Source organism: Tupaia chinensis, unplaced genomic scaffold (genome assembly GCF_000334495.1).
Source record: "Tupaia chinensis unplaced genomic scaffold, TupChi_1.0 Scaffold000395_1, whole genome shotgun sequence".
NCBI classification, from domain to species: domain Eukaryota; kingdom Metazoa; phylum Chordata; class Mammalia; order Scandentia; family Tupaiidae; genus Tupaia; species Tupaia belangeri.
This window is the reverse complement of record NW_006159897.1, coordinates 740,045-760,588: the sequence shown is the minus strand read 5'-3', so window position 1 is coordinate 760,588 and position 20,544 is coordinate 740,045. Positions and strand designations below refer to the sequence as shown.

At 39.3% G+C, this 20,544-nt stretch overlaps 2 non-coding genes across 2 annotated transcripts; both read left to right on the top strand.

The window, feature by feature from the left end:
- The first annotated feature begins 8,361 nt into the window (after positions 1 to 8,361).
- Positions 8,362 to 8,490, top strand: LOC114008818 (small nucleolar RNA SNORA18). The gene has a single exon (XR_003550318.1). It is a non-coding gene; the product is annotated as a small nucleolar RNA SNORA18 (small nucleolar RNA).
- A 4,360-nt stretch (positions 8,491 to 12,850) lies between these two features.
- Positions 12,851 to 12,979, top strand: LOC114008817 (small nucleolar RNA SNORA18). The gene has a single exon (XR_003550317.1). It is a non-coding gene; the product is annotated as a small nucleolar RNA SNORA18 (small nucleolar RNA).
- Positions 12,980 to 20,544: the final 7,565 nt, after the last annotated feature.

Here is a 20,544-nt window from a genome sequence, read left to right as displayed (position 1 = left end):
TTCAGCAGTAAGGCAGGCAACACTCTGTGATACTGAAGCCACATGGCAAAGCCTCAGCAAAGCCACATGGCAAAGCCACATGGCTTGCACCCAGGGTGTCCCTGTGCACACCAGGTATACATACACCTATAATCCTGGCTGGCAGAGTCTGGGGATGGATTGGGGATGCCTGCCTCTCTCTTGCTTATCTCTCTGTTATGGGGAAGAATTATATAAGGAAACTTTTTAAATAGCCAATTATGTTATAATATATATTACTTAATTGTCAGAGATCAGAATTTTCTAAATTAAAACTAGTTCTTGTTTTGTATTTGTCTTTTTCTTAAACAACAAAAAGGCTAATTTCTGGTCTGCCAAGCATAAAATAATAAAGCAATTAGAAGGATTTGATTTTGAGTGTATGAAAATTCTAAGACCAAATTGTTTTTCTTCTTTAAGTTTACTTCCTTATTTCTTCCATGAGCAAGAAATGGAGGCAGCATCCATCAGGGTCTTTTTTCCCCTTTATTCATGATAGAGTGCATGTGCACAGGTATGACAAACACAGAGACAAAAGAGATATATGAGCACCCTCCACAGGGTCTGGTCATGCTGTGATCACTTCTTCTAGTCCTCCAGCCAATGGATCTTGGGCACGTATGTGTACATACCTAGCATGTTTCAGGCTAACTGAGCTGGGAATTCGAACTGTATAGTCACTATGTAAAATCCAGCTTCTCTTAGCAGTGTATTACCACTGCACCCCACAATAATCTACCCCTCCAACAGAGACTTGATAATGCGATCCACCCCCCTCAGTCAGCCCTAGATCATGGGCATGCAATTGTCCAGCTTACTCAAGGAGGTCTCCAGACAAGAGCCCAGGATCTTTTTATGTGGATCAATCTCACAAAGCATCACCTTTTACTACTGCACCACCATGTAGCCCCTCCAATTGCTTTTTTAAAGAAATCAGTCTAGAATAGCCATAGCCTGCTAGCTGAAACAGAAGCAAATTAAAATCACTTCTGATGAAAATGCAACTGTATTTATCTAAATCTAGAAGTAATTAGGAAGTCTTCAGACAATCTCAGCAAGGTAAAAATATCTCCTCTCCTACAAAAAATTAATATTAAATATGAAAAATCCCCAAAAATGTATGAACATCATGTGCCTTGACAACTTATGGAAGATGCATCAAACATCACTGACTGATTAGGATGAGGAGAAAGCGATGAGGAATGCTCTGCTTATATACATTTTCCAACTTCTTTAATATTCAGTGAAGGGGTAGGTATTCAATCTAGCAAATAGGATGTGAGTAAAAATGTCACTTCTGGTTGGAGACATAAAAGAACGGGTTAAAACTTTCTAAGCATTCTCTTCCCTTGCCTTAGCAATAATAGAGGCCTCAGTCTGTGATGAAGAGGTAGAGTTGTAAGACTAGAAAAACATGCATTGTTAAGTCACTGCATAGAGAATGACCATCCTAGAGAATTATCTGGGCTCAAGAGTATTATACAATAGCAGGAAATAAGCTACTGTGTGTTAAACCACTGATATTGAGAAGTATGTATGACCACAGTATAATCTAACCTTTCTGACTCATAAAATTATTTTCCTTTCTCTTTTGCTTTCCCTGCAGTTCATAATTACCTTCATTTCATTTGCTTAGCTTTCTATGTATGTAAGTAAATAAAAATTCATTCATTCTCAAAATCTTCTACAGAAATGTTCTCAAACCAAATGCATGAAAACATGCTATAGTTTATAAATCTTGATCTATCACTCACAGGGCCATATCATCTGCTCCAATATGGATAAATTGTTTGATTCTGCTGTGTGACTCAAGAGTTTAAATCTCTAGGGATTCACTTCACTTTTCTCTTTAGTTGGATATACTCTTGCTTGGAGCTAATACAGTCATCTCAGTTTGTGATGACTAACCTAGATTTCAAGAAGTATATCCTCTATCAGCTTCCTGATAGACAGCAATTTGAGATCTTACACATCTGAAAAAATCATTTATCTTATACTTAATTGAGATAGTTTGGGTGGGTATAAAATATTGCTTACAGTATTAATTTAAAGATAATGTGGTCAAGGAAAAAATATGTTGTGAGTTTTTAAAATCAACTGGATTTGAGAAATATATTTAGAATGGAAATGTTATAATTGAGTCTTGACAATACAAGATGAGTGGAAAAGATTCTATAAAATAATTACTGGGCAATTCTAGACATGCAAATTGGTTACAGTGAAGATAAAAGGTATTGTTAAGCCACTCAGTGTGGTGAGTAATCCATCCTCACTACATTCTAATAGTTAAGTTGCCTGAGCCTTAATTTTCTACTGCCAGTCACAGTAAAATTTCTAAATATTCATCTATTCCCTTCCAGTCTCTCATTCCTCCCATATTATGGGACTAGAGGTTTCTTTTTGTTTTGAGACACCTCAGTGGATGCAGCCATTGTCTAGCTCAGTCCTGTGTCATTAGGCTGAGTGTGGTAGAGAATCAGCAACAGCTGAGTAGTTGCTGGCTTTTGAGAGCTGTGTCCAAAGCACAGGACTGAAAAAAGCCCCTCCTCTCAAAGTAGGCATAGATGTTGAAGCAGCAGCATGCTCTAAAGTAGAAAATCTAAAGTGGGCAATGCTGACAAGAAAAAACAGTCACATGATGGCACACGACTGAGATGTCCAAACAATTTTAATGAAGGAACAGATAAGCACTTCAGTAAAAACTGATGCTAAAGGCAATGTGTATTAATATTGGGTTGTCAGAAAAGTCATGATGTGTTTTTCTATGCAAAAATGTGTCATGACTTTTCTGACAACCCAATCTATATCCTACAACTAGGCCCAGTGGGTAAAAGAAAACTTTCCCTCTCAGCACTTATTTAATGATAATTATTTGCTAGTTTACCCAACTGGCAGGACCAGAAATCATATTCCCATTTTCAGCTATTCTTGGAAAACTTCTAGAGAGTTTTGACTTAAAATTTAATGCGATTTTAAACTACGCAAGATATATTAAGCAAGCTTGTTAACATGTAAATTTTCTACTTATGTCTTTGCCATTATATCAGAGATATAGAAAATGAAAGGAAGAATTACATCTACTAAAGTCAGGTTAAGTACTCCCATGAACTAGAAAATCCCTGCCTTCTCCCTGAGTTAAGGAATCTAGTACCTAGGGAATGAATGATTAAAACATTAATGTTGAGTTTCTGCATGTAGCTAGAAGTAAGACTACATTCATAATGTTCTTGACTTTTGTTATTTTATGTAGTTTTCCTGTAGTTGTTTTTAAATTTTTTAAAAATTTTATTTATTTCTTCTGAGAAATGGTGAGATAGACACCCCCAACAGGGTCTTCATGCCTTGGTACATCCCCAGCTTCAGTCAGCCCAGATCCTGGCACATCAGAGAGGCCTCAAGACCCAAACCTGGAACCCTCCCTGCCACGTGTGTCCAGCCTCACAGATGACTGCATTACTGCTGCATCATCACCTGGCCTACCTTTTCCTTATTTGAATGTATGCAATACATGTTTATATTGCGACTTAGCTCTTAGCACCTCTCAAGGGTCTACTTGTCTCAATCCCCTGAGCACCCACAGCTTTCTTGGATCTTTTTTTGGGAAAGGCTTTTAGAGTAGATGTTTATACTGCACTTAAGAAAGAATTCTGTCAGCTCCGATGAGCAAAAAGGACAGTTAAAGACCAAAAAATAAAGTAGTCAATAATCTTCTAAAAAAGAATATACATCACTTAACTTCCCCACTTAAACTGCCTATGACATTGTGTGAGCTCATGCAGATGAGCCTAAAACTAAATATAATCCTAGACTTGGAAGTTTTATGCATCAGTACATTTTCTTTTTTAAACGCATGTAGTTTGAGTTGAATTTCTGTCACTAGCAAGAGTTTGGATTAATACAGACACAAATTACTAACAGTAATTATCTTCAGGTGGTAAAATTATAGGTGATTGTTTATTTTCCCTGTCTATTTATGTGTTCTTTTGTTCGTTTGTTTGTTTGTTTAGTACTGGCAACAAATTAACTAATTTTGCAGTAAAAGAAATTTTAAAGTATTTTTTTCATGTATGGAGAGGAGAGAGAGCATGTTATTGGGATTGGAGACCCCACAGATGTCCCATCAGTTTAAGAAAGGACTGTGGACCCTTCTTAATCTCCACTCCCTACTTGATTTCTAGGGTTCTTTGTGCTCCCCTCACTCATATTACTTGTGTAATCCACTTTAAAATATCTAGGAATAAGGAAATGACATCGAGTATTTCCAAAAGTCTCTGCCAAGTCAGTAATTCTTCAGAATGACCCCTATGCCTGCTTGGGTCATTATTTAACTGTGATGAAAGTTAATGTTGGTGCTCTATTTGTCTTTGCAAGAGAAAAGCGTGGAACATGAGACATTCTTTTCTCCTTCCAATAGACACTTTCATTCATAGTTAAAGGAAAAGAAGAAGACACTACCAATAACTCCTTGGACTCTGATGGCTGGAGACTCCATCAAAGTTAGTTTGAATGTGGCGAACATGTTCTACTTGTAAAGAATGAAAGGAAATGGGCTTCATTTGCTGCCAGAGAGAAATAAAAAAAAATAAAATAAAAAAATAAAAAAATAAAAAACTCTAGCTCCTGTATCAAGGAAGTAATGCTATTACCAAGGAAAGTCGTGAAATAAATCTTGGGACTGATCTGTCTGGGGCTCCCTAAGAGAGACTCTGGATCTCTCTGGAAATTTGGATATCTTCATGTCTAGACCTGTGACCCATTCTAAGGTCTGTCTTGTCAGTGATCAATAAGTCTGTGCAGAGCACTAAGTATCTGTTAGTTTTCATTATTGCAAGCAAAATAAACTATGTATAGATAATCTAAGCAAAAGATGAATTTATTTAAATGCTACTAGTTAGCTTAGAGGACCTCGAGTGCTTTTAAACAAGGCCAAAGAGTTAGACATAAAGATCACATAGCTAGCAACTCTCTCAGAGTTATGCCACAGACAGGATTAGAAAATACCACTGCTGAGACCAGCAGTTAGCGTAATGGCTATGTCCCTGAACTCCCACGTAGCTGACTGCGGTTCAAGTCCCAGACCCAGTGGCTTAAACTCACGCTGGGTGCATGTGCATGCGTGCCCAAGATCCCAAGAGGAGAATGGAGGAGAAGGGATTGCAGTGTGGCCATCCCCCCTGGGGGGGTGATTTCTTGCTTTCTGTCTCTCTGTCTCTTTCTGTCTTTCTGGTGAGCACACATGCCCTATAGCAAAAACCTCTCCAAAAAGAAAAAAGAAAGAAAAGAAAATACCACTGCCTCTTCCACTGTCCCTGAACCTGGTCCCTATGAACTGTACAGATCTCCTCACAACACTGCCCCTTGGAAGAAAGGGAGGAGAAAGGATGAAGGAAGGAAAAAGAAAAGAAGTTGAGGGGGGAAGAAATGGAGAAGACAGCCGAGTGGCAGCACCAAGCCAAGAAGGAGCCTCTAGGAGCAGCCCTACCGTGAGAGATGCCCCAGCATTGCAGATACACCACTGCAGATGAGAGGCTTTGTGGATCTTGTCGGATCTGATAGCTCCAACATCCCAAACTCCGGCACTTTGACTTTGGGATTTGCAATCCTGCTTAAAGCAAAGGCTGGGCTTTTGTCTGGGATTCTCTTCCCTCTCGTTTGCTTAATACCTCCTGCTGGTGCCTGTGGGTTAGTCTGGAAGGCTGCCATAATGAAATACCACAGACTGGATGGTTTAAACAACAGAACTTATGTTCTTGCACTTCTGGAAGCTACAAGTTCAAGACCAAGGTGTTGGTAGGTTTGGTTTCTTCAGAGGCCTCTCTCCTCAGCTGTAGATGACCTCCTTCTCACTGTGTCTTCATATGGACTTTCCTCTGGGCACCGACATTCCTAGAATCTCTTTATGTATCTGGACTTCCTCCTCATAAAAACACCAGTCAGACTGGATTAGGTCCCACCCTGACAGCTCATTTTAACTTAATCACCTCTTTTTTATTTTTATTCTTTTTAAGAATTATTCATGTAATTTTTTTGAGAGAGTTTTTTTTTTTTTTCTGGAGACACAGAAAGAGACAGAGAAAAAGTGAGAAATCAGCCCCTGGGGGTGTGTGTGTGGCCACACTACAGTCCACTCTCTTTTATTCTTCTCTCAGGATTTTGGGTAAGGATGCATATGTGCCCAACATGAGTTTCAAGCGGCCGGGTCCAAGACTCAAACCACAGTCAACTATATGGGAATTCAATATCTTAACCACTATGCTACCTGCTGACCCTAGTCATTTAATTTTATTTATCATTATTATTTTTAATTTGGTACAGGGCACAAGTGCTCACCAGAGAGAGAGACAGAGAGAAAGAGAGGGAAAATGAGAAAGCAAGCTGCCAGGTCTGAGACTCAACTGTGGTCGTTCATGCATGAGTCCAGGACCCCACCCATGATGCCACTAGCTGCCTTCCCTTTTTTATTTTTTAATTGTTTTATAGGGTACATGCTCTGACCAAAGAGAGAAAGATAAACAGAGGGCATCCATGCACATTCACCCAGCGTATTTTTCAACTCTAACCTTTTTGATTCTAACCTCACAGTAGGCTATGTGAGATCCAGCTGCCTTAACCACCAAGGCACCTGGACCCCTGGACACCTGGCTGGCCCCTAAATCACCTCTTTAAAGATCCTATCACTCCTCCCCTGAGAGAACCCTTTTCTTTTTCTCCCCATTGCAATTAGTTAATCATCATTTGGACCGCAGACTGCCTTGAAATCTCTTGCGATATCTGTGTAAAATGCAAATTCCTAGGCTCCTTCTGAGAAACCTGGAATAAGTCCAGAATGGGGTCCAGAACCTGTGTTTTACACACTCTCTAGAAGATTTTCCTGCACAACAGAGTATGAGAATCTCTGCCATAGGCAGTACAGTGCTGGGGCAAATGAGAGCCGGATGGGCGTTGGGTGAGTCGGAGCCTTGCTGATGAAATATGACTAAATATGGACAAAGGAGATTCTAAAAAGCTGAATCGCGAACTGTCATCATACACAATCTTTGTGCAAACCTGCCAAAAGGAGTATTTGAAGAAGCACCAAATGCTTTAATAACTTCTCAGTGTCCTAAGAAGTGCTCAGGGACATGGAAGATCATGTCTGCTAGAGAGAAAGGAAAATGTGAAGACATGACCAAAGCAGACAAGACTCAATAAGAAATAAGAGAAAAGAAAACCTATTTCCCCTTGGAGGAGAAACAAACAAACGGAAGTTCAAGGATCCCTATGCACCCAAGAGGCCTCCCTTGACTTTTTTCTTGTTCCATTCTGAGTATCACCCAAATCAAAGGAGAGCATCTGGCCGGTCAGTTGTTGATTTTGCAAAAAGAAACTGGGAGTTGGGAACCAGCAGTTAGCATAATGGCTATGTCGCTGGACTCCCACGTAGTCAACCGCAGTTCGTGTCCCGGACCCGGTGGCTTAAAACTCACGCCGGGCACGTGTGCGTGTGTGCCCAAGATCCCGAGAGGAGAATGGAGGAGAAGGGATTGCGGTGTGACCATCCCCCCTGGGGGGTGATTTCTCGCTTTCTGTCTCTATGTCTTTCTCTGTCTGGCAAGCGCACGCGCCCTACAGTGAAAATCTCTCCAAAAAAAAAATAAAAAAGAAACTGGGAGAGATGTAGGATAGCACTTGCAGATGACAGCAGCCTGTGAAAAAAAGGCTGCTAAGCTGAAGGAAAAATACAAAAAAGGATATGGCTGCATTTTGAGCTAAAGGAAAAGCCTGATGAGAAATGGAGTTGTCAAAGCTGAAAAGAGCAGAAAATAGAAGGAAGAAGAGAAAGACAAGGAGGCAAAAATGAAGAAGACAATGATGATGAATAAGTTGGTTCTGGCAAAGTTTTTTATCCTTGTCTATAAAGCATTTAATCCCCTCTAAATGCAACTTACTTTTAAAGAAAAAAAACTTGAAACGTAAGACTCAGTAAGATTTGTTTTCAAACTGTACAGTGTCTTTTTTTTGAACAGTGAATACATTACCAAAGTGTCTATAAAAAGCCCAGTCCTGTGGTATTTTCAATAGCCACTTCTCTTGCCTGGTCCAGTGTGGGGGTTGTAAATGGGCATGGAAATTCAAAACAATTTCTTGCTGGTGCACAGCACAAAATCGTTATATACAGGATGGTAGTTTTTTCATCTTCGCTTTTCTCCATTGAAGCTTACGTGAAATAATTATCCTATTAACTGAATACTATTCTGTAATTGCAAAGAAAAAGAAAAACAGTTGCAGCGTTTTGTTGTTTTGTTGACACTCTGAATGCTCATAAATAAATACAGTTTTTTATTTTAAAAAAGAATCACTGTCAGTGAGGTCTATTCTGATGGGGCTTTTCCTGTAGCTGCACATCATTAGAAACACCTCATAGAGTAACACTGTAGTTTGCTTTCCTCAATGGACTATTGGTCAGGTCTGTGAGAAGGAACTATTATAGTCTACTGGGTCGTCAGAAAAGTCATGATGCATTTTTACACTGAAAAATATGTCATGACTTTTCTGTTGACCCAATATAATACAGTGTGATCAGAAATATAAAAGATCTCATAATAATTTTTTTAGATATTGTCATATCCCATGGATCCTGTTATTCTCTTTTTTTAAAATAATTATTTTATTGAACTTTATTTATTTATTTATTTTAATTTGACCAGAGATGAACAGAGTAAAAGAAAGGGAGCAAGTGAGAAAGCGAGATGCCAGGTTCAGCGCTCTTAACCACCACACCACCTGCTGGTCCCAGATCCTGTATTATTCTTGTGTAATAGCTTAGGAATAAATGTGATACGAACTCATTCATGTTTACAGAGGGTGTCAGAATTTGAAAACCAGGCAGATCCACCTGAGCTAAAAATGACTCTAAAGTAAACTACTTGAAGAAATCAGATCCCAAAGATCCTAGGTAGTCCATAATTCAGATGGAGATAAAGGAGCCTCAAATGAAAGGATTGTGTTAGGGCTGAAAGGAGAACTGTGGATTAAGCACCAGTTCTTTTAGGAAGATAAAATCTTGACTGAAGCTTTGGAGGGACTAAAGTGGTGACCTTGATGGGCTATGGAGGAATCACATTTAAAATTCCTGAAGTAAAAATGTTTTAACTTCAAAAAAAAATTACTGTCATAAATATCGTGTAAAAATTTTATGGTAGCAAACTCTTATTATAAAATTACACCAAAAAGCCTGTTCCATGGAGTTCTTATTCATATACCAAAAGTAATCTCGGAAGAACTGAGAAGTCCATGAATTCAGATTTCTTCCAAAATATTTTCTCTGCATTCTCTAATGAGTCCCAAACTAAGCCAAACGGCTCATAGTACCACTCTTTCTTTTCCTGAACCCAAAAATGAGCAGCTAAATTAACTTTGGGGGACCAGTCAAGAAAACGGCCAATTAAGTTGGTGTAACATGTGAACAACATATATTTTCTATTGATGATCCCCTACAGCAGAATCTTTGCAAAGAGAAATGAAATCTCCATCAGCACTGGGAGGGAAGAAGAGGCAGATTTCTACTGTTTTACAAAAAATTTGCCTTGTTCCAGCCGTGCAGCTGAGCAGTTAGACAGTATGCATTGGGAGCCGGATCCCACATGGTTGTCTGTGGCCATGCCAGCTTGAAAACTACTCAGGGCACATGCACATATACTCAAAAAGCCCAACAGGACAGTGAAGTGGAGGAGAAGGGATTGTGGCAGCACCATAACCTACTGGGAGGGGTGCTTTCTCTCTCTCTGTATGTGTCTCTCTCTCTTTCTCTGGCAAATGCATGTAAATTCTGGCAATTAAAAACAATTTTTAAAGGAGCTGCCTCAAATTGTGATTCTAATAAACATATCAGTAAGGAATAGGTGATTGCATTGCACTGGTAAAAATTCTCCTTTATTATTTACAGTCCATTATATTTATTCTGTCTTGTACTATTTTATACCAGAATAACTTTAGAGGAATCCAACAGAGTTTAGAACAAACACTCTGTGGGGATAAAAAGAACCCTAGCTTCTGCAGTTTCATTCTTTAATACATGCCATAAAACACCGTGTAGGGTGCAGGGCGTGTCTACTCATAGCATAGAGTTGGAAAGACTTAAGCCATGAGATCCAAGAATAAGAATATAAATCCTGAAATGTACGCAGAGCATGAAAATGGACCCCCTTTAAAAGTATTATAAAATATGGTCAAGTTTTACGGAAAGAAAGAAAGCGGGTTTAATGAATCTACTACCTCTAAAGAAATTGGTCCCCCAAATTTCCATTTCATCACCATGACAACTAATACTCCATCATTGCCATAGTAACCAACTGAATATCATTAGTTTAAAGACAAGCTCTCTGATTGGGTGACCAAGGGAAGACATTTGGAGCCGCACAACAATGCTGAAAGGCTGTTCTGCAATCACTTTGACCTATTTCTAGCTTTTCAATGCGTTTCAGTTTCCCAATGTGTTTCTCTAAAGCCAAATGGTTTTTGGAATAAAATGATTTCAAGATGTGTGCAATAACAGTACTCCTTCATGTCACCACTAAATTCAAGACCATTTGTTTTCTAATTTCCCAGAAGTGTGGTAATGTGTGATAGCCACACCCTTCACCATTCCTTACACTTTAATTCTGACATACCCTCAGTTACAGCAACAAGGCACACTAGCCACATCTAAAGCCAGATGATGATTGTTGGTGAGGCCACTGACAAGCTGCACTGTAAGGAAACTCTGAAGATAGGGAGTGACTATGGTAGAGAGTGAAATATTGGAGGACATAAAAGCAGTGAAAGTACTTAACAAGAATAAGACAGTGCGGAATGGGGGGGTGAAGAGAAGAGGATAGAGAAAGATGGCAAGAGAACAAATAGAGAGGCAGGACGTTAGTAGGAAACAGATACGGCTTATTACCTGTTGATGATGACATGTATAGTATTCTCAACTGGATTGGTCTGAGAAGTATTTCATGATGGGCAAAGTATTTTTACAAGCAAAATGAGAAACAGCAATTGACTGTTTAAAAAATAATTGGAATAATAATAATAATGATTGGGAAAAACAAGGAAAAGTACTGAATGATGAAGTGGGGACATTAATGTCTCTATTGACTGACATGCATGGCATTCCCTTTTTTTTTTTTTTGAGAGTTTTTTGTTTTGTTTTGTTTTGTTTTGCTATAGGGCGTGTGCGCTCACCAGACAGACAGAGACATAGAGACAGGAAACGAGAAATCACCCCCCACGGAGGATGGTCACGCCACAATCCCTTCTCCTCCATTCTCCTCTCGGGATCTTGGGCACGCATGCACACGCGCCCAGCGTGAGTTTTAAGTCACGGGGTCTGGGACGTAAACCACGGTCGACTACGTGGGAGTCTAGCGACATAGCCATTACGCTAACTGCTGGTCCCCGGCATTCCCTTTTGAAAAAGCATTGTAATACACTATAAAGTTATATGCAAGCCAATGTAATATAAACAAGATTATGATGATAATAAAAAATTTTAATGAATAAAATTAATAAAAAGGATGCAAGACAAAACTAAAAAAAAGAAAAAGATAAGGAGTGACAATCCTGTAAAATATCAGAGGAGGGGGAAAGGCTCATGAATGTGGACATGCTCTCATATATGCACAGAAACAAGTATTAATGTTAAAAAAAAAAAAAAAGTCCTTTCAGGAAGCTGTAAAGCTTTTTAAAACTGTAGAGCTAATTCCAGCTGATCTTGCTTGGTACTTGCCCTGAACAAACTGCTCGTGTATTCATAAACTACCCGAGTGTGCTCTTGGAAGCAGGGACTCTCTCTCTAGTTGGATGGACCACACTTTGGCTAGGTGCATACCTTCAGGAAACTTCCCTGAAATTTTCCAGCTCTGGGATCTCATAAAGATGTACTGAGAACCTACCAGTGGGCAGCACTTGAGTTTCTAAAGCAGCAGGCTTGAAAGTACAATTTAATGAGAAGGTGGAAAGTTGGGAAAAGGAAGGGCCAGGAGGTGGCATGGTGATTAAAGACCCTGGACTCTCACATTGCTGACCACAGTTCAAGTCCTGAACCTGGAGACTTGCTATCTCACTTTCTCTCTCTCTCTCTCTCTCTCTCTCTCTCTCTCTCTCTCTTTCTCTTGGGAGAGATGTAGGATAGCACTTGCAGATGACAGCAGCCTGTGAAAAAAAGGCTGCTAAGCTGAAGGAAAAATACAAAAAAGGATATGGCTGCATTTTGAGCTAAAGGAAAAGCCTGATGAGAAATGGAGTTGTCAAAGCTGAAAAGAGCAGAAAATAGAAGGAAGAAGAGAAAGACAAGGAGGCAAAAATGAAGAAGACAATGATGATGAATAAGTTGGTTCTGGCAAAGTTTTTTATCCTTGTCTATAAAGCATTTAATCCCCTCTAAATGCAACTTACTTTTAAAGAAAAAAAACTTGAAACGTAAGACTCAGTAAGATTTGTTTTCAAACTGTACAGTGTCTTTTTTTTGAACAGTGAATACATTACCAAAGTGTCTATAAAAAGCCCAGTCCTGTGGTATTTTCAATAGCCACTTCTCTTGCCTGGTCCAGTGTGGGGGTTGTAAATGGGCATGGAAATTCAAAACAATTTCTTGCTGGTGCACAGCACAAAATCGTTATATACAGGATGGTAGTTTTTTCATCTTCGCTTTTCTCCATTGAAGCTTACGTGAAATAATTATCCTATTAACTGAATACTATTCTGTAATTGCAAAGAAAAAGAAAAACAGTTGCAGCGTTTTGTTGTTTTGTTGACACTCTGAATGCTCATAAATAAATACAGTTTTTTATTTTAAAAAAGAATCACTGTCAGTGAGGTCTATTCTGATGGGGCTTTTCCTGTAGCTGCACATCATTAGAAACACCTCATAGAGTAACACTGTAGTTTGCTTTCCTCAATGGACTATTGGTCAGGTCTGTGAGAAGGAACTATTATAGTCTACTGGGTCGTCAGAAAAGTCATGATGCATTTTTACACTGAAAAATATGTCATGACTTTTCTGTTGACCCAATATAATACAGTGTGATCAGAAATATAAAAGATCTCATAATAATTTTTTTAGATATTGTCATATCCCATGGATCCTGTTATTCTCTTTTTTTAAAATAATTATTTTATTGAACTTTATTTATTTATTTATTTTAATTTGACCAGAGATGAACAGAGTAAAAGAAAGGGAGCAAGTGAGAAAGCGAGATGCCAGGTTCAGCGCTCTTAACCACCACACCACCTGCTGGTCCCAGATCCTGTATTATTCTTGTGTAATAGCTTAGGAATAAATGTGATACGAACTCATTCATGTTTACAGAGGGTGTCAGAATTTGAAAACCAGGCAGATCCACCTGAGCTAAAAATGACTCTAAAGTAAACTACTTGAAGAAATCAGATCCCAAAGATCCTAGGTAGTCCATAATTCAGATGGAGATAAAGGAGCCTCAAATGAAAGGATTGTGTTAGGGCTGAAAGGAGAACTGTGGATTAAGCACCAGTTCTTTTAGGAAGATAAAATCTTGACTGAAGCTTTGGAGGGACTAAAGTGGTGACCTTGATGGGCTATGGAGGAATCACATTTAAAATTCCTGAAGTAAAAATGTTTTAACTTCAAAAAAAAATTACTGTCATAAATATCGTGTAAAAATTTTATGGTAGCAAACTCTTATTATAAAATTACACCAAAAAGCCTGTTCCATGGAGTTCTTATTCATATACCAAAAGTAATCTCGGAAGAACTGAGAAGTCCATGAATTCAGATTTCTTCCAAAATATTTTCTCTGCATTCTCTAATGAGTCCCAAACTAAGCCAAACGGCTCATAGTACCACTCTTTCTTTTCCTGAACCCAAAAATGAGCAGCTAAATTAACTTTGGGGGACCAGTCAAGAAAACGGCCAATTAAGTTGGTGTAACATGTGAACAACATATATTTTCTATTGATGATCCCCTACAGCAGAATCTTTGCAAAGAGAAATGAAATCTCCATCAGCACTGGGAGGGAAGAAGAGGCAGATTTCTACTGTTTTACAAAAAATTTGCCTTGTTCCAGCCGTGCAGCTGAGCAGTTAGACAGTATGCATTGGGAGCCGGATCCCACATGGTTGTCTGTGGCCATGCCAGCTTGAAAACTACTCAGGGCACATGCACATATACTCAAAAAGCCCAACAGGACAGTGAAGTGGAGGAGAAGGGATTGTGGCAGCACCATAACCTACTGGGAGGGGTGCTTTCTCTCTCTCTGTATGTGTCTCTCTCTCTTTCTCTGGCAAATGCATGTAAATTCTGGCAATTAAAAACAATTTTTAAAGGAGCTGCCTCAAATTGTGATTCTAATAAACATATCAGTAAGGAATAGGTGATTGCATTGCACTGGTAAAAATTCTCCTTTATTATTTACAGTCCATTATATTTATTCTGTCTTGTACTATTTTATACCAGAATAACTTTAGAGGAATCCAACAGAGTTTAGAACAAACACTCTGTGGGGATAAAAAGAACCCTAGCTTCTGCAGTTTCATTCTTTAATACATGCCATAAAACACCGTGTAGGGTGCAGGGCGTGTCTACTCATAGCATAGAGTTGGAAAGACTTAAGCCATGAGATCCAAGAATAAGAATATAAATCCTGAAATGTACGCAGAGCATGAAAATGGACCCCCTTTAAAAGTATTATAAAATATGGTCAAGTTTTACGGAAAGAAAGAAAGCGGGTTTAATGAATCTACTACCTCTAAAGAAATTGGTCCCCCAAATTTCCATTTCATCACCATGACAACTAATACTCCATCATTGCCATAGTAACCAACTGAATATCATTAGTTTAAAGACAAGCTCTCTGATTGGGTGACCAAGGGAAGACATTTGGAGCCGCACAACAATGCTGAAAGGCTGTTCTGCAATCACTTTGACCTATTTCTAGCTTTTCAATGCGTTTCAGTTTCCCAATGTGTTTCTCTAAAGCCAAATGGTTTTTGGAATAAAATGATTTCAAGATGTGTGCAATAACAGTACTCCTTCATGTCACCACTAAATTCAAGACCATTTGTTTTCTAATTTCCCAGAAGTGTGGTAATGTGTGATAGCCACACCCTTCACCATTCCTTACACTTTAATTCTGACATACCCTCAGTTACAGCAACAAGGCACACTAGCCACATCTAAAGCCAGATGATGATTGTTGGTGAGGCCACTGACAAGCTGCACTGTAAGGAAACTCTGAAGATAGGGAGTGACTATGGTAGAGAGTGAAATATTGGAGGACATAAAAGCAGTGAAAGTACTTAACAAGAATAAGACAGTGCGGAATGGGGGGGTGAAGAGAAGAGGATAGAGAAAGATGGCAAGAGAACAAATAGAGAGGCAGGACGTTAGTAGGAAACAGATACGGCTTATTACCTGTTGATGATGACATGTATAGTATTCTCAACTGGATTGGTCTGAGAAGTATTTCATGATGGGCAAAGTATTTTTACAAGCAAAATGAGAAACAGCAATTGACTGTTTAAAAAATAATTGGAATAATAATAATAATGATTGGGAAAAACAAGGAAAAGTACTGAATGATGAAGTGGGGACATTAATGTCTCTATTGACTGACATGCATGGCATTCCCTTTTTTTTTTTTTTTTGAGGTTTTTGGAAAGGCTCATGAATGTGGACATGCTCTCATATATGCACAGAAACAAGTATTAATGTTAAAAAAAAAAAAAAAGTCCTTTCAGGAAGCTGTAAAGCTTTTTAAAACTGTAGAGCTAATTCCAGCTGATCTTGCTTGGTACTTGCCCTGAACAAACTGCTCGTGTATTCATAAACTACCCGAGTGTGCTCTTGGAAGCAGGGACTCTCTCTCTAGTTGGATGGACCACACTTTGGCTAGGTGCATACCTTCAGGAAACTTCCCTGAAATTTTCCAGCTCTGGGATCTCATAAAGATGTACTGAGAACCTACCAGTGGGCAGCACTTGAGTTTCTAAAGCAGCAGGCTTGAAAGTACAATTTAATGAGAAGGTGGAAAGTTGGGAAAAGGAAGGGCCAGGAGGTGGCATGGTGATTAAAGACCCTGGACTCTCACATTGCTGACCACAGTTCAAGTCCTGAACCTGGAGACTTGCTATCTCACTTTCTCTCTCTCTCTCTCTCTCTCTCTCTCTCTCTCTCTCTCTTTCTCTTTCTGGTCAAGTTAAAATAAATCAATAAATAAAGTTAAATAAAATCATTCTTTTTTTTTAAAGTTGGGAAAGGAGAAGTATTTGCTGTGAAACTGGGTTTACAGAGTATATACACCTGAACATTATAGATCAGTGAAAAAAGTTTCTCAAGACACCTTTATTATTTTTAAAGCTTATTTCTTTATTCATTCCATGAGTGAAAGAAAGACACACGCACAGAGAGACAGGCACTCCAATAGAGTGTTGACATTGGGATTCACCCCCAGCCTCTGCCAGCCCCAGTTCAAGGGCATACCCAGTGTACTCAAAGAGTTCTCCAGAAGTGAACCTTGAACCCTTCCATGTAAATTAGCCTCACAGAGTATCACATTTTACGGCTGTGTCACTGTCTAGTCACAAGATACCTTTATTAACTCAACAAATATTTCAGCCCTAGTCACTGAGACACAGTGATAACGTAGTGTCCAGCAAGGCTGGAAGCCATATGGCTGACCACAGGTTTGGATCCCCTGGTCAGCATAAAAACATTCTAGGCTCATACTTGGACTCCCAGAATCCTGAAATCCTGAGGAGAGGAGATGGGGATCATGGTGTGATGAGACTCTGTCAAGGGTGTTTATCTCTCTCTCTCTCTCTCTCTCTCTCTCTCACACACACACACACACACACACACCCACACACACATGAAAACAAAACAAAGCAAAAATAAATACTACAGAGCACCTACTACATAACACTTTTCTAAATGCTCAGTACAGATAAGTGAACAGACAAGTATGGAGTTTACCTTCAGATCTTCCCAAGGAAGTGGTGATTGAGATGAGAGCTGAGGATGCATAAGGTGGAAGGTGAGAGAAAGCAAGACACAGGAATAGCATGGGCTGTTCCAGGGACCCAAAGAGAAGTAGGACAGGATGCATGAGATAAGGCTGGGGATGTGCCCATGATCCAGGCTGACTGGGGGTGGATTGCAGCATTGAGACTCTATGAGGGGTGCTGGTTCTTTCTCTCTCCCTTCTCTCTTGGTCTCTCTCTCAGTCTCTTTTGTTCATGAAACAATAATAAAGCACAAACACACACACACACAAACACACATACACACACACACACACAAATCCTTAGACTATTAAAACATGTACTAAGTCAGTTCTAGGGTCCTGAAGAAATCCAGGAAATGATGCATGAGATGAGGCTGGGGAATGGCCCATGCTGGCTAGGGGTGGATCGCAGCATTGAGACCCTGTTAAGAGTCCTAGTTCTCATTCTCTCTGTCTCTCATGAAAAAATAACACACACACAAAACCAAATCTTTAGATGATTAAACCATGTACTAAATCAGACTCTGTTCCTTAATTGGTTAAGCATGATTTTAGTTTAAATCAATACATGGAAAACAATTATTTTGCTTTTGGTTGGAGATCATAATAGTGGGAATTTGGTTCAGTTTCAGATTAAAATAAAAAGGATTTCAATTCAACAAAAAATTCTTGAGCACCATTTATATGCTCAGCAAAAAGGCAAATGAGGATATAGGAGCCAGTGCTCAACCCCTATGATCTAGCCAGACACAAAGAGCTGGAAGTCCACCTAGAATATGCAGAGAGACAGAAGAGAGAGGTATGTCCATGGGACAATCTTCACCTGAACATTTGCATCCAGACAAGCTGATGAGAAATATTAGCTACCACTGTCAGTCAACTGCCTTAGGGAATTAGTGTTCAAAGTACCTTCTGAATTGCCTGCAGGTGCCACTATGAGAAGCAGGGTTTTGTTCATAGATCCATTGTGAAAATTCAATTTCTTCCTAATAGGAAAAGATTTAGCAATAGTAGTTTCTTATCTAGCTATGGTAGAAGGAAAAATTTCTTTTTTTCTTTTTTTTATTTCTTTTTTTTTTCTTTAATTACAGGTCATTAAAATGGCTATGGCGTAATGGCTATGTCGCTGTACTCACCAGAGAGATAGGGGAAAAATCATGTGCTTTGAATCTTGTTTATTCCCCAGGAGGAATGGCCACATGACAATCCCTTCTCCTCCATTTCTCCCTCCTTTATAGACTTTGGGCATGCCCATACGCGCACACACACACACACACACACACACACCTGACATGTTTTTCAATGCATTAGGTCAACCACTCAAATTGCATAATAAGCCATATGGGATCCAGTCACTTCAACCACCATGCCACTGGCTGGCTTAGGATAAATTCATTTTAAATGCACAAGTGAGAATAGAAACTGATGCACATCTAGCAACAAGAAAGCAGATGTAACCAATGAAAAAATAAGTAAAAAGTTTAAGACTATGTCTCATGGGGAAAAAAATCAGTAGCTACTGACGTAAGTCTTTGTACACAGTTAGAACAGAGTTTACCATTCAGGGGAAATTCTTTGACCCAAGATAAGGGATTCCACACAGGCAGGTGGAATACTAGCAGATGCATTTGGTCTTTTCAAAGCCAGTTATAAATTAAAAGTACTCCACGCAAGTGTTTATTATCATCACTGTTCATAATTTCTATTTTGTCTGAACTTGACAGAGCGACTTAAGACTCCGTAATTCATAAACACACAGCAAGGTAGAGATAGAAGACCTGAACTGAATCCTCAGTGTAATTTCTCTTTACCAAGGTATGTTGTCTGCCAAATAAACAAGATTCAAATCACAGGAACCAATAATACTACTAAACAATATTTCTACATGGTCAGGGAGAATGCCCTACTGTGGGTCTGTTTTATAGAACTGCAGAATTTTCAATTTGGAAATAAATTTACAAACCCCTGTAGCTCAGCCTCCAACCTAGTCATTATCCTACTAGTTGAATTAAAAAAGGGAAAGGAAGAGTAGAGAAACAGAGAGGGTGGGGACCAGCGACTGGCGTAATGAGTATGTTGCTGTAATCCCATGTAGTCAACCACGGTTCAAGTCTTGGACCCGGTGCCTTAAACTCACGCCAAGCATGTGTGTGTGTGTGCCCAAGATCCCAAGAGGAGAACGGAGGAGAAGGGCTTGTGGCATGGCCATCCTCCCTGGAGCGGGGGGTGGGGGGGAGACGGTGAGTTCTCACTTTCTCTCTCTCTGTCTCTGTCTTTCTGGTGAGCACATGTGCCCTGTAGCAAAAAGCTCTCCAAAAATAAATAAATAAATAAATAAAATAAAGAATGAATGAAATAGAGGAAGAAGAAAGAAAGAGGGAGTAAAAAGAAGGGAAGGGAAATTTGAATGAATTAAATAGTGATGAAATCAGAATCCTGAAACTCCAACACTTTCCAATTCTGTGTTTCCTTCCAAATAGATTTCAAATTACTGATACACATTGTTTAGGACGTTGGATTGGGTATAACTAAACCATACTGGGCTAAGGCCCCCATGGGTTCATCCTGTCTTTAACAATTACTTGAGAGTACTACACTGAAGGATTTGCATAAAATCTAGACCCACCATCAGGGCTATGACCTATATAGCATTCTCTTTTGAAATTTCCCTCTTTTCCACTCTTTGGCCCTCCTCTCTTTTGCACATTAGTAGACATGTTTTATTTACTTTTAAAAAATGTTTAATTTCCAGAGGGCACTGAGAGGCAGAGAGAGAGAGAGAGGACACACCCACAGCAGGTCAAGTCATGCCACAAACCCTGCTCCATTTCTTCATTCTGTTAGTTTTTTAAGCTACTGGAGCTGGGACTCAAACCATGGTCTACCATGTAGCATCTGGCTTCCCTTAACCACTAAGCTATGGGTCTTACTTTGTAAGACATGTTGTATATTCTAGAAGAGCTCACAGTCTAATGAAAGAAGACATTTATTCTTTCATGGAGATATGAAATACTACAGCATTTTCAGTAGCACAAATAGTTTAGAAGGCTGGAACCTAAAGTGGGGGCCAAGTATGTTTTATCCCAGTGACCTTAATACAAAGCAGAAAGTTAAATGCCAGAGGTATGAACAACTGGAGCAGGAGCCCATGAAAGAGAAGACATTTCTTCCAATAAGGATGGTAAGGGAAAACTTAATACAGAAAGTGGCCTTTTTCTGTTTTTTCAGGGAAACATATGACTTTGGTAGGTAAAGATGGCTCCAGGTAGCCCAGCCTTGGTGACGCAAGCAGGAGTATACTGATCGGGAGTGCTGGAAGCCACATGGCTGACTGTAGGTTTGGATCCTGAATCAATCTGAAACACATACCAGGCTAGCTTGAGAGCTAGAGAAAGGGGACTGCAGCACAAACAAGATCCTATCAAGAATGCCTATCTCTTGCATAAGGAAAAATAATTTTAAAAAGAAAGAAAGAAAGAAAGAAAGAGAAAGAGAAAGAAGGAAGGTATGAGGTGATTATTCTAT